The sequence below is a fragment of the Gambusia affinis genome, linkage group LG08 (assembly GCF_019740435.1).
Source record: "Gambusia affinis linkage group LG08, SWU_Gaff_1.0, whole genome shotgun sequence".
NCBI classification, from domain to species: Eukaryota; Metazoa; Chordata; class Actinopteri; order Cyprinodontiformes; family Poeciliidae; genus Gambusia; species Gambusia affinis.
Genome location: NC_057875.1, coordinates 21,160,285 through 21,174,259, shown reverse-complemented (window position 1 = coordinate 21,174,259; position 13,975 = coordinate 21,160,285). Strand labels below are relative to the sequence as shown.

The 13,975-nt window shown below is 39.9% G+C and overlaps 1 protein-coding gene across 3 annotated transcripts in view; it reads left to right on the top strand.

Annotated features, from left to right (window-relative positions):
* The window catches only part of LOC122835259 (PDZ domain-containing RING finger protein 4-like), a 133,042-nt gene that overhangs the window by 88,027 nt on the left and 31,040 nt on the right, over positions 1 to 13,975 (top strand). The gene's annotated exons all lie outside the window — the stretch shown is intronic.

The window sequence follows — 13,975 nt, the reverse complement described above, 5'->3', positions numbered from 1 at the left end:
TCAAGTTTAATGCAAAACATTAAACATAATAGGTTTAACTATCTACACTAAACTCTTTATGACTAGGGAAAAAAAAAAAAAATATATATATATATATATATATGTTTTTGTTTGTGTGTTGTTGAAAAGATGGAAAAACACAAATCCCTCTAAGTATTACCTCCAGCGTGAAAGACAGCTGCAGATTAGTGACGGTTTGGGTTGTTTTGCTTCAAGCTGCTCAAAATCAGAAGCTAATTCAACTATCGTTTCCTCCACATTCCTCCATGAGAAAAGCACATTGAACGTCCCACGTTTGTCATGTTTATTCAAGTCATATTGATGCCAGATCAATCTGGAATACGTCTATACAGCCTGTGGGGGAAAAAAAAAAAAAAACTGTGTTTATTTTTTTGATACATCTCATTTCAAATTTGCCCAAACGAAGAAGCTTTACTAAAGAGTTAAAATTAAAAGGCCAGCCGATGCACTCCTGCTCTAGAAATGTAATACAGGTAAAACTGCATTTTCTGCTGTAGAGATTTTACTAATAGAAAAGCTATGGCCATTTGCATATTGTGAATACACAGTGAATTACGGAGCACCTAAAGGGACATTGAAGAAAACAGAAAGTAGAGAGAAAATTTTCTCCCCTCCACCAGCACAATGGGGCGCACTGGATACTTTCTTGTGCTCAAGAGAAAGTTTCCTTTTTATTTATTTTTATTGCCTTCATGACCCTTTTGAGGCTTGATAGTAAATTATATTTTTGAAACGCAACTGAAGGTAACACAGTTACTTTATTGTGGTATAAAATTGCACTGTGTGCCTGGAAAGTAAGTAACACCTCCTTGTCTCCGCCTTAAAAAAATGAAATGATGTTCTACAGAGGCATGTGGTTCTAAAAGTCTGAGCAAGACTTTGGCAGCTGCTGCTCACATCTTCCCTTCACCATTTAGTACTTTTCCATTTGTCTTTACATGACATTTAAGGTAAGGAAAGGAGCCATCTTTCATTGGATGTCAATTTGTGCCTGCCATATTTATGGAATTTTTGTTGAATTGACAAGAAGGCGAGTTGACCCAGAAGGCCGGCTGAAAGCTGGTCATACAGGAAAATTGCTGCATTTTATCCTTTCAAACTTTCAACCTTTTTGAAATTTATAGATGCATTTAGAAATCTCTGAGTTAAAGGAAGGCTCTCCTTCATGTCAAGCGTACCAAATATACTATCTGCTAATGGAAACGCTCAAGACATTTTCAGATGTCATCTCTAATCAGTTTGTCTTGGCCAAAAGGAAAATCTCTAATCTCTTGGAGATCTAATAAAGTGACTCACATAGATAGAAATGATTAGAACTGCTTGCCCTTGTGCTAACAAGCATCCTTATCGTCTCTGGTGATGAGTTTATGAACAGCCAGAGTAATTTCAGGAACTCGAGAAAAGTTGCTTACTACACGGACCAAATGGCATCTGTCCGGGAAGTTTGTGGTGTAGGAATTATATATTTTGGGAGGCTAATGTTTAGCTCCTGTCCTTCTCACTTTGTTTCCTCTCTTCTGTTCCTGACCCCTCCACCTGAGCTGACCTGCTGTTATTGGCTCAACAGGCAGATCGGTGGACAGCTACAGGGGTCCTGATTGACCTTCCAAAGCTCCGCTGTTAACTGTTTCCACTGTCAGAGCCCTGCGCGTCACCACCTCACCTGCTCTCTGTTTCCCCAAATCTGCCACTATGACACACACATGCACACACACACACACACGCACGCACACGCAGAGAGACAAAGATCCTGTTAGAGAGGTGTTTGGGAAACGGATGGGAAGCCTTTGTAGTAATTAAGTGTGTTTGGCATTATGTAAATAGCGCTTATCAAGTGTTAATTGCCTCCGCTGCCAGGATGAGAATATCAGACGTGAAGGAAGCAAATTGCCACTTTCCAATGAGTCTCTGTAAGGCACAGAGACTATGATCAGGCCTGGTGCTTCATGCCGTCTCTGCTGCTACCTGCTGACAGTGTCAGCTACCTTACACATTTTTTTTTGTGAAATTACAGACAATTTGGCATAAAACATTTGTCTTTGCATATGAACACATTTATCTAGGTTAACAAAAAAAAAGTAATTTGCTAAAACCTTGCCCACAATCAAGCTAATGTGTTGACTTGTCATAAAATGAAAGAAATATTAATTACAATCCGCAGTTATATATTATTAAACTGAATCTGTTTGTGAAAAGATCGCTTTACCAATTTGCAATAAATTCTATTATTTTATATTTCTGTGTGTGCTGAAAATGTTGAACGGCCTCCTTTTGTTTCTTATCTCCAGCACATAAGAGGTGTTTTATCAAAGCACCCAAGTGATTTGGCTCAGTTAGCAAATGGATGGCAATGTTACTCCAATGTCTTTTCATGCCAGCTTTGCCATTTTGCTGCTCTGCTCTGCATCCTCCAAACACCCCCTCCCACCAAAAACCAATTACCAGTTATCACTAAAAAAGCTGCTCATTTATGAGTTACTTACCCCCACCAAATGCAAATTTCCCTCCTAATTTGATTCCCCGCTTTACACATTAACTACCTCTAAGATGGCGAGATCTTTCAAGTTAAGCACTCAGATTAGCTGTCCGTGGTGTAAATCTCTCTTTTTTTTCTTTCTTTTTTTTTTTTTTTTTAAATAATAAAACCTGCATCTATCATTAACCTTGAACTGGCTAATTAACTTGCCTCCCTCCTTCAGAACTTTGCTGCAGAACCTCATCAAACAGATAAAATAGGACTTTTAACGCAATCATCTCACATCCAGGCGTTATCTACGATCAAATAGGAATACTCTGCTGATGTAATTTCACGCAGAAGTGATCATAAGCATAACAGGAGCTAAAGCTGGAGGTGGGTGAGGGGGAGGACTGCTGCAGATGCAGCGTTCTATCAAAAGATTGAATCTTTGGATGGGAGCCCAAAAGAACATAAAAAGTCTCTTCTTCCAACCCTAAGCGAGAAACGAATCGATTAAAGTTGATTATTTACTTGTTTCCAGTGGTTCACAATAGTGTTCACACTCCTCGAGTCTCTATATGTTCTCTCGTTACAACCACAAACTTCAGTACCTTCTGTTGTAGTGAATAACTGTGAAGTGGAGGGAAAATCTATTTGTTTTCAGCTTAATAAATCCAGTGTATCATCTTGAAATACACCTTTGAATAAGTTATTATCTAATGCAGCTTGTAGTGGTGTTATTTTTGGAAAAGGAGTGAAACTGGGTTATAAAATTATAGCCTAAACTTTAACTATCTCACAGCATCATGTTCAGTCCATCATGGAAATGGGACAACTGCATTGTAGCAGATAATGGCCATGATTCATTGGACAATCCATAAATTGGAAATTTTTGGAAGAAGAGCATAAAAAAAACACCAAAATAAACAAACATTGAAAAAAGCCATAAGAAATAATGTTCATCACAAACCATAGGTGGGAAAAAGTATTTGTAAGGTGCTCTAGTCAGATGACGGCAGTGGAACTTGGTGGTGGCAGTATAATACTTTGGGGATAATGTAGTTGAGCATGGATGGCTGCCAGTAAAAAAGAGGAAAATTACAAATAATTACTTGTTAAAATACGGTTTCATGGAAAAGATACCAATTAAATCATATAAAAAGTGAATTAATATTGTAAATCTATCAGTCATATCAGTTGAAATTGATGAAGAAAGTATGTATTATTAGCAAACAATGTAAAAAAAAAAACCCAAAAACATCTGGATCTTTTCAGACCTGCAACTGTAGACAGTGACACCTAGCAGAGAGCAGTGAGGGATAAACTAGAGGCTGCAAACTAATGGAGACTGTATTTCATCTGTCTAGCCAGATGATGACCCTGACCAGACAGTCAGAATTACACTTGAATGGCTTAGATCAAAGCACATCCATGTGCTGGGATGGCCCAGTCAAAGTCCATGCCTAAATCCTACTGAGAAAATGTGGTACAAACCCAGCTATGGATGTTTACAGACGTCCGTTCTGACTGAACTGGAGTTACTCCTTAAAGGATTACTTGCACGAATCTTTAGGTTCTAGATAAGCAACACTAGATTAGCGAAGACATGAAACTCTAATTTTAGCAGCAAACGAGGCTGATTTTGCAGAACACACTTTTCAGATTATTTTTGTGAAAATGTTTGAGGATTATGTGGCCATTTTTAACAAGTATAATCCCAATGAAATCGACCGGAGTTCTGGATTCTTTTGTGATAAAACACAAAATGGTGTGGATACTTTCCACTTTAGATCACAGGTCTGTAGTTAATCAACTGGACATCAAGGGGGAATATCTGCCGACCATCTTGGCAGCCATGGCATTTTCATATAGTCAGTTCTACGTGGCAGTTCTGTATAGTCCAGAATGATTTAATAACCATTCATCAGGTCATATCCATTAACACGTGCGAGTTTGTTTATAGTCTGACCATCACCTTCTGACAACTCAGCAATTAGATGAGGTGGAAGCTTCCTCCTTGGGTTGTTATGAGGACATTAGCAGCTCATTTCTGCTCTCATTGGTGGCCCGCTTCCCGATGAGACGAGGAGCTAGAACAATAAAAACGAGAGGCGTGTACAGAGTGAACCTTTGGCCATTGTGCAAATCAAAATTCTCTGTGTTCCTGTTTGTTGCGAACAGACAGATTGTTCATAACTTTGTTTTTACGGAGGAGGACATTTTTAGTACCAGGGTAACAGATAGTAGAGCAAGCAGATCTGCAGTTTGATTATGGCAATTAAATACAAAAGCGAAAAAAAATATGCTAATCATAAAATATGAGGCAGCAGTTCAACGATTCTTTCTTTACCGCCTCGGCTGCTCGACGAAACACAGAGAGGATAGCTGGTGTGTTGGATCTCCTCTGCCTTTGTCCTTCTAAAATACCCGTCCTTGTACCGAACGATCACAGCAAGAGATTGGATAATAAACACGCATAAAAAGGCGCCCGATGAATTTCAGAGCATATTGAATGGGGTGATACACTTTGAGCGAGTTTTGCAATAAAGGGAGTACTCCACACAAGATTGGTGCTCAGAGAGGAAAATTGGCAGAATTCATCAAATGTTCTGCGGGCATTAAACCTCGGCAGCGGCACGTTGGCCCTTTTAATGTGAAAGATAACCCAGGGGGCCCTGTGGGGTGTGTTTTATGTGGTTGGAGGGGTTAAAGGAGGCCAGCGCATTGGTTTATGTAGAGATGTTGAGGTGATTTTCAGATTTCCCCCGTGGCATCCCTGCACTCTCTTTCTGTTTCATGTCACTGGAGCGTTCGCCGGAGTCACTGGGACAGTAACGGTGACTGTCGAGGAGTGATTTATGCAGTCATAAGGGCTGCACTGTGGCAGACCTCAGCCTGTATTTTATCCTGACACTTATTATTGAAATGAGACATTTGGGTGTAAAGAGTAACTCAATCCATTCTTTTACTGAGTGTGAGGTACAAGTCATGTTCACATTGAATCCCATCTCTCTCTCTCACATTGGGAGACTCCCTGGGGAGTGTTTAATTCCGCTTCTCGTGTAAATAACTTTATTCTTGCCTGTATGTAGCTGTCGTAGAGGAAAATGCTAATTCATTTTCACACCTGGAGAGCAAAACTGCAGCAGGCTGATGCTGTTCTTCATACAGACTCCAGGTAGGTGTCAGTAAACAGAACTGCTGTAGGCAGATCATTAGTTCTCCTCTATTGTTGTAAAGATTCAGCTGAGAAAACCAAATCTCACACTGACATAGTTTTTGTTGCTGTAGTTGAAGTCTGCACCAAAATAAGATGTGTTTTCTGTGTTGCTGTAATTTAAGCATCCCTGATGCTTGATTAGCCACCGATCAACAGCCCTGAAACTAAACACAAGTGTCGTCGGTCCCGCTGCGCTCGAATACAGCTGAGCACAAAATTATTAATACTCCTGGCAGATTTAGACTGAAAACGATTTTTATTCTAATAAGAAATAAGATTAAATTGAAGGTTAATTAGTAAAAACAACAAAGAAAGAAAGAAAAAAAAATTTTGAGAAAAATAGTTTTGCAGTTTTTAGTTAGAGAAAAACAACCAGGTTTCAAATTGTGTGTATATATATATATATATATATATATATATATATTTTTTTTTTTTTTTTTTTTTTTTTTTTTGCAATAATCAGTGGAAAAACGTTTTAGAGCAGTCAAACCTTTCATGGCCAACTTCTGAAAAACTTTTGTTTCCTCCAGTGTTTTAAGGATTTATCCTCCTTTCCATTCATTCCATCCCTCCACATCAGTCCTTTACATCCAGAATGTTAACGTTAATATTAACATCCTGAATGTTAATATAATATATAGGCAGAAGAAACATGTTGGCAAAACGGAGATTAGAAATCTTCCTGGGGGGCGAATAAAATGTATAACTTCTGCTTCATTCACGTTGTTGTTGTTCTGTCACAGATAATCCCCATAAAATAAATTACACTTTGTGGCAGAAATGTTTTATGAGTCACTGCATGCAACATACTCATATTGTGTTTGTTTATTTGAACATGGTGTCTGTTATTGGCGGGCAAAATTATCTGAATGTCCCTAAATTTGTCAAATGACTGTGGCCTCTTTATGTAATTTTGATTAAAAAGGATGTTCATAAAAACAGAGGATAGCTGTGGAGGGGTATTTTGGTGTTAAATAAAAAAGAAGAAGAAGAAATCCAGCTCAAAGACAAAAAATGTTCATGCTTTCTATCCCATTTTCATGGTATTTTTCAAACATTTTCTTATTAACAATTACATTTCTAATATCACTTCACAAAAGCCGTCATCTCTTGGCAAATGAATTCAAAATGTCCTATAACAACAATCCCTTTCATTTCCTGATCATGCAGTCAGATTATAACACCAAAGTGTAACAAATGACAGTCAAATTAAGATGATCGTGTGTTCTGGGTTTGCACGAGGCAGCAACAGAGAGGAAGCGTTCTCTTTCAACTGGAGGGGACCTCCAGCGGACCCAGACCATCTGCTGGGACCAGCTGGACAGAATACAGACACATTGAAACATAGAAACTCCAGCACATGCAGGCGTCCTACAAATTGAAAACAAACGGACAAGAGCAAATGGTGACGATCAGAGCAAATGCTGCATAAATAGAGAGTGGCGGGAGAGAAAATAACAGGCTGCACGTCTCGCAGGACAGGCCGCGTTAGAATGGAGGTAGCTCAGTTTTACTTTATTGTCTCTAATTACAAGTTGTGAAATATAAAGAAGCTAAGACTAGCCTTAAACCACAGAACTCTGTTAACAGCCTCCCCTTCTACTTTTATGAACTCTAGGAACTATACTGGCGAACCTGACGTCTGCAAGTGAAGGGCTCTTTATGGAACAGTCTGATATTTTATGTTAGATGGAGTTTAACTTTTAAAAGAAATTCTACTTTCGATTTAACAGAGAACCAATACAAATTGGACATCTCCTTTTTCAATTTATGCATGGTCTTTTCTTTACGGTTCTTGTTTTCTTTTATTTTTTTGTTGTTGTTTTTGTTACGTAAAGCACCTTGAACTGCCTTGCTGCTGAAATGCGCTATACAAATGAACTTGATTGGTTAATTTTATCAGAGCTCCCTCTCTGCAGAATCTTAGATAAGCTGAAAGTAAAAGTCCTACACACTACTGTCTGCACTGTGGTGTGCATGAAAGATCCCCTCACAAACATCCAGTGTAGCCTCTGCTAAAACGCTCCTCTTTTCAACAAAAGTATTATGTTTGTGTGCATTAGCTCTCATCTTCACCCCAAGCATCCCCAAGCTCACACCTTGGCAGCAATTTATACTTTTTTTTTGCTAGGACATAATGGAGATTATAGTTATTGTATTTAATAGCATGTGGTTCCATTTTAAGAGTGGATTTTGAAACTCTACTCTGGTTATTTTATTTATTTCCTCACTATTTATAGGTATTTTACCAACATGGATGAAAGCTTATTCAAGACGAGAGATGAGAGATCAAAATCCTTTCTTAGACAGCAAGCATCAAAAGATTTTGCTGAGAGAAAGATTTCAAGCAACGAACAACAGCGATGAATTTCAGGAAGAACAAAGAGGCACGACAACCTTCAACATATGGTGTGTTCACTGATCAGAAAAAGATTAGATTTTTGTGTTCCGGACCTGCTGGTCACGTATTCGCTGATCAAGCTAAAAATCTTCTATTCTAGACAGAATTTTTACCATTTGTGGCCATTTTTGTGTGTGTGTATGTCTAAAAGTAAATCAAATTCAAACCCACACAATAATGGAGGACGTTCAGCAGAAAAGAGCTAACCAAGCAAGAGAAAGAAAGAAAGAAACCCTGGTGGGATGGAAGTGAAGGGGGGAACAAAATGCAACCCTAACACTCTGACATCATCTCTTAAAACTCTCAACGAGTCCATCTGAGGTGCTCTGCACAGCTGAGAAGACCCCAAAAGTAAGAGGTCATGTTGTCTTTTCCCAGAAGATGAGGCTCTGGATCAGAATCGCCAACTGGCAGCTGTAAGCGCAGCACTCCCGGGCCTGGATGACCTACATATTTAACTTTCTCCATCTGCCTGTGCACACTTGCATCTCTGCAGGCTGCCACTCAAACCAGCAGGTGACAGCGCTCAGCAGATCCTGTAGGGCTGTCCGTAACAGAGGTTTACCACCTTTACGCGGCACTCAAGGCTAAACAAAGGTTATCCTTGAGTCATAAACTTTAAATTCAAAAGACAAAAGCAAATTCATTAAGACTCAAAGGGCTACATGTAAACCAGAAGGTGCAGCATGCAGCTATTTCGGAGGCATGGAGGTAAATGGACTATTACTGTCTACTGCCTGAGGCTGGCTTGCTCTCCTCGCAGAAGAAGTAAATGAGTCACTTCTATCTGTGATCCCGCGGATGCTGCCGGCGGTGTCTGTCCCCTCTGCCACGTAGAAGCAACTCTGGCCACGTCGGACGTGGCTTAAGTTGTCATGTTAACAGATAAACGGGCTGCACTTTCCAGCCGCCGTCACTACATTCTCTCTCTCCCCCCGGGGTCGCCTGCGATATTGATAGTATGGCAGCGGTTGATGAGACAGCGGCAGTGATAAAGAAGGCACCTGGAGAAAAGCACAAAGCTGCTTCTTGTTTGTTCCACTGCGCCTGTCTTCCTACCTGCAGGATAAATGATGAGACGAAACGGAGGCGAGGAGCATCGCCGGCACCGCGTTGAGCTGCAGGCAACAGCAGCCTGGAAGTATTGGGCGCATTGATTGGAAAAGACAGCGACTTTTGCCAAACTTGAGTTTGTTGTTTAGGGAAAAAAAAGCCCATCTCGTAACTTTTGTTAGATATTTGCAAGAACCAAGACTCGTTTCTCTCATCTGCCCCAACAACCCCGTTCTAAATGTTTTTTGGCAGCTGAGGAAAATGACTGACTGAGGAAAAGTGGCTTGATTCGTCTGTTACACTCCGCTAAGCTGCTTTATTGTGTTTGTTGTTGGGAAGCTGGTGTTCGTCCCGGGGGGCTTTCAATGAAAACACATTTCTCTCCTGGCAGCAGCTGCTGCATATCCCCAAACAAGCAGCCAGCAGATGTGTCTTGATCCAGCATCCCCGTCCCGGCGTTCCATTTCCCTCCCAACTTCACATTTACTTGATCGACTCCCATCCTGATTGTTGAACAAATGATCTCTCCTGAGTGTCTGTCATTGTTGGCTTGCAAACCGATAAGATAATTCACGTTGACTCTGTGCATATGGAGCAGTTAGGGACATGAAGCAGCTGCTTTGGACCTGCTGACGGCTGCAGCTGCTCAATAATTTGCTGCGAATGATTCTGTTCGCCAAATTGTTTCCATGAATACAGCGTGTAGTTTGGTATTTGCAACTTTATTTTGGCGAGGGATATGACAAGCGAGGGTCGGTTCTATGCTGATGATAACCTTCTTTATTGCTTCCCTTCTTCACTCTAATACAGAAAAAAAAACAATTAATGACATTTTCTGAAATGCGTGAATGTTTATTACATCGACCAATGAAAATCTGATAAAGTCTGTCTGGTTGTATCTGGGTGTTATGCTGGATGAAGATGTTTCTTTGAGCGTACTTTGATAATTTGGTCCATAGATGAAGGGAGAATCTTCTTCTAAATCAAATCCTCCTGCTATTGCAGGGTCTGTAAACTCTCTGTATCAACTTCTTTTTATTTTTTACCATGACTTTATTATGGTGATGTTCTGTGAATACCTCCACCAAATCAGTCTATCGGCGTGAGTTAATGCTTTTTACAGGCTGCACCTTAACCTATCACTGGAATTTGTTCACTCTACGGCTGAGCGGTTTTCACAGCCTGGCCCTGATTTATGACGGTTCAGTTTTGCTGCCCATCGTTTCTTGGGATACTTTGCAGACTTAATTCAAAGTATCTGAGCTCGTCTCACTGGAGACGCTTTGTTCCACCTTTAATATCAGACAAAAGCATTTCACCGAACAGTGCCTGTGTTTTCCACTTTTGTTCTCAGCATCTAAATTCTCAGGGGTTCTTAAATTACTTAGCACTTACTGAGTAATTTACTATATGTTTTAAGATTTTGTTTTATAATTTTCCCTCTTGAATTTTTTGTTACTATGTAATAATGGCTGTGGCGTTTCAGGGACTGAAGTGTTTGCTTGATTCCTCCCTGATTGCCCCGCAGCGTCGGCTTCCAGGACCAGTTTATCTGAAACTACGCCAAATTAAAATGCCAATAGGATCAGACCTGAGGTAAGACTTAAAAGAGCTTATAATGTTTTAGCCTGAACTGCCCCTTTAACCGAAGAGATGTTGCTGATGGTGGGAAAGTCAGAAACTTGGATGAAAGCTTGCTTCAAATTTTGAAGCCGTCATGTCTGTATAGCCCAACATCTTGCCAAGATTTATTGCAATTTACGGGGCAAAACAAGGACGGCAAAGACGTTCATGCAGAACATAAAACTACTTAACATTTCTGTTATTATTTGGGATTAATTATTCCATCTGGATTCATTGAAAACCAATAAATAAATACTAAAAAAACAAAAAGAACCAAAACAAACCGTCACTCCTTCTCCCTGCTGTTCTCCTTTACATGTTTGCTGGTTTTCTTGCGGTTGTCACTTTCCATGATTCCTGAGCGGCGAGGCTTGGAGAAGCCAGGAGGAGGAGGAGGCTGAGCCGGACAGTCAGGACCAGAGGGAGAGCTGGGAAATGTGATCATTTTTCTTGGGGTCTGTCATAAGCCATAGGCTGGCTCATTTGTCTCCTCTGACTCCTTTGTTTCCAGCAAGCCGGGCGCCGTAGAATTAGGCTGCGGAGCAGGAGAAACGCGAAAAAAGAAAAAGGGAAAAGAGAGGGACAGTCAAAGCTAATTATTATAGTGCTCCATGTTTCTTTAATGCACTACTTAAATCTAAAATAGATGCAGCAGTTTTTAATACCTGCTGAGTTGCCAGAAAATAAGGTAGAATGAAAGCAAATGAGGGAGGAGGAGAGAGGGCATGCAACTGCACTTTTCTTCTTCTTTTTCTTTTTTTTTTCTCTTTTCTTTAAATTGCCCCGCAGTTCCACTGGAGGGCTGTTGACCCAGTTTATCTCCCGCACAGGTGATTAATGCAACTTCACCGCTAGCAAAGGTCACTCCGGGAGGCACGGGCGCAGGTCAGAGCACAACTAGATCTAAAGGAGGTTTACGCGAGCACGGTCACAGCTCAGAAAATAAAACGTTCCGAGCGGATCATCACCGAGTCTCTGGGGGACGCGAGAGAGGGTACTGAAAGAAAAACAGGAAAAAAAAAAAAAAAAAAAAAACATGCGGTGGAGCAGGAATGAGAATACCCAACTCAAACAAAACCACTGACAATTAGATAATGCTATAATGATTTCACTTTAGTTTTGCTAAATAGTAAATTGACTGACTTCATAAAGCTCTTTGTTTTCATGAAGCACTAAACTGATACATGGGGTAACAAGCATTCACATGTGACAGGAGGAAGTTGGATTTGAACCCAAAACTTTTGGATTTCCCGGCGGTTTGAGTCCTGTAGACACCGCTATCGTCTCCAACTAGCCTCCTGCATGCCGAGTGGGTCACTGTTGCATCTCCAGTCCTACATGTGAGTCGCAGAGTGAAAATGCACATTGCAGGCTTTTGTCTGTGTGACGCAGCGGCTCATAAATCAGTCCTGCACCTGTTTCCGCTTCTGGTTGTAGCTGCCCTCCAACTGGTTCACTCGTCAGAGATTTCAAGGACCACAGTGGCCAGCTGTAACTTGTCTGGTATGTTATCACATTTACGGACAATTTTAGTCTTTATTTTCTTTAACTCCTCGGACTCACTTTATACTGCTGAAGTCAAACGTTGCCAAAGTCCCATTACTTGTGGTTCCCAAGGATCTGGGGCCTCTTATGTTTATCATATTGCATCTCTTTTCAAGGAAATCCATTTTTTTAAAAACTGTATTCTTTGTTTAGATATTTAGTCTTTGTATTTCTAAAGTGTTTACTCTCCACTGTATGGCCATTTTTGAGCTGTAATTTTTCTTTAACTCGTCATTCGGGTTTTATAGTGAAGTGATCTCTTTTTTTAAAAAGGTGAATATAGATAACATACCTTTATTTTATTGTAAGTGTGAATAAAATATTTCATAACTATTGAATTTGTAGTTCTCATTTACAGTTTAATAAATGAAGGACTATTGGTATAATGTTTTGGAAAGGCAAATTTTGTCAGTGATTTGAGTATTTTCACTCATTACCTATAAAATATAGCTAGTATAAGTTATTGTAGACAAATTGCACACACAAATCTACATCAAACAACAAGCTCAAAAGATTGTTAATATAATACAACTTAACTTTCTTTTCCTAATGAAAATTATTTAAACTGAAACAGGAGTATTTAGTCTCATAAACTGGGAAAAAAAACTGTTTTCTGGCAAATTTTTGGATTTTCAAAATAAGATCTCTTAATCTGAAGCTCTTTGTCTAAAATACAGATGAGGAAATCTGGCAGTCTGCATCTCATGTTTGAAATTTTTATCTAGCAAAACATAATAACTTGTTAGCATTGATGGATATGAAGACAGTTTAACTAATCAATGATGATTCAAAGTGATAAAGATCTGGCTCCAGAGCTGGTGATGGTTGAAAATGACCTGCATTGAGTGGATTTGATGTGGAAACGGCTCTTGTTGAGCTGGGATCTAGAGATCATTTATGCTGGGATGTTTCAAAACGTACTGAGCCATTTCTCACCAGGTTTAAATCACTCAGATGTGTTTATTTTATTTTATTTTTTTTTTTTTTTTTGTGACGCCCACAAACGGAGGATTAATGGTGGAATTTCTCAACTCTAAAATACACAAAGCTCCTCTGTAAGAGTTCCCCTCTGGTTTCTCTGTCTGTCGACTGCTTCTGAATTTAGGTCATTTTGTTCTAGGAAGAGTGAGGCGATGTGCTTTTATTTCTGCTTAGATGATCTGTTTTAAAGAGTCTTTAGATGCTTGCCTCACAGCGCTGCTGATTTTGAGTTTTCCGCAGCTGTGCCCCTCTGTTTCTTCACTTGATGAATGCGAATATAAACGTTTTCTTTAGCTGTTTTTTTTTTTTTTTTAAGATTCTTCACCTTGCCCTGTGATGAAAACGCTCTGCTCCAAAGGCGCATTTAAATCGAGCACTATCTATAATTACGCTGCCTATGACTGACTTTTTTTTGGTTATCTAAATTATAATCTCTGCTTTCAGCGATTCTTCTAAGGCGAACTCTCCCGAGGTATTCCACACTCGTGGTTTCGCCTTCAGAGAAATTACTGGGCTAAATGAAGCTATGATTTTCTTTATGTGAGCCAGCTGCAGCGCAAACGGTTTTCAATCTGACCGAAAAGCCCCGTTCGTTTTTCTGGAGGCGAGGGCGAACAGACGCCGTTTGGGTCTTCGATTTAATCCCCTGACAACGTTGCATCAAACTCTGTTT